Source organism: Lupinus angustifolius, chromosome LG03 (assembly GCF_001865875.1).
Source record: "Lupinus angustifolius cultivar Tanjil chromosome LG03, LupAngTanjil_v1.0, whole genome shotgun sequence".
NCBI classification, from domain to species: domain Eukaryota; kingdom Viridiplantae; phylum Streptophyta; class Magnoliopsida; order Fabales; family Fabaceae; genus Lupinus; species Lupinus angustifolius.
In genome coordinates this window covers 10,653,749-10,654,395 of record NC_032011.1, presented here as the reverse complement: position 1 = coordinate 10,654,395, position 647 = coordinate 10,653,749, and positions in this window count along the sequence as shown.

Below are 647 nucleotides of genomic sequence, written 5' to 3'. Positions count from 1 at the left end.
CCTATAGTATTTTCATTTCACGCATTGTGGATTATCTGCACATTGATATTTCTGACACCATCATTGTTGAGTACACTAACAAGGATCATCTGGTTGGTGAAAGCCTCATTCATAAAATGGGCATATACAAGTATGGTACTACTTGGCAATATCAGGAGGACTACACTACTTTTGATCTGGGTTTGTCCAATAATGATGATCAGGGTGACATGGGTAATCAAAATGCTACAACTCAGATGGAGTCTTCTGGAATAGCACCTCAGAATTCTGCTTTTGGTTTAGCTCAGATGGAAGCTATGGAGCAACGGCTTAACAACCGTATGGATCTTCACTTCCAAGGGTTGAAAGATTCTTACTTTGCAGGCATGGAACAGTATGAAGAGCGTCAGACTGCCTATTCAGACAACCAATTTCAGGAGTTGAGGAATATGATTCAATCTACTGCTGAAGCTCAGAATGCTATGTTTTGTTCAGAATTTCAGAAGTTATCTGTGCTTATCCGGGGTGACCAGAACATTGCTATTCCTGATGATCAGATTGACCATCCTCCGCCTCAACCATAGTTTAGAAGACTTTAGACCTAGGCCATCTTACCCTTAGGTTTACTTCTTCTTTATGGCACTTTCTGGATTTAGTTGTTGTTTCTG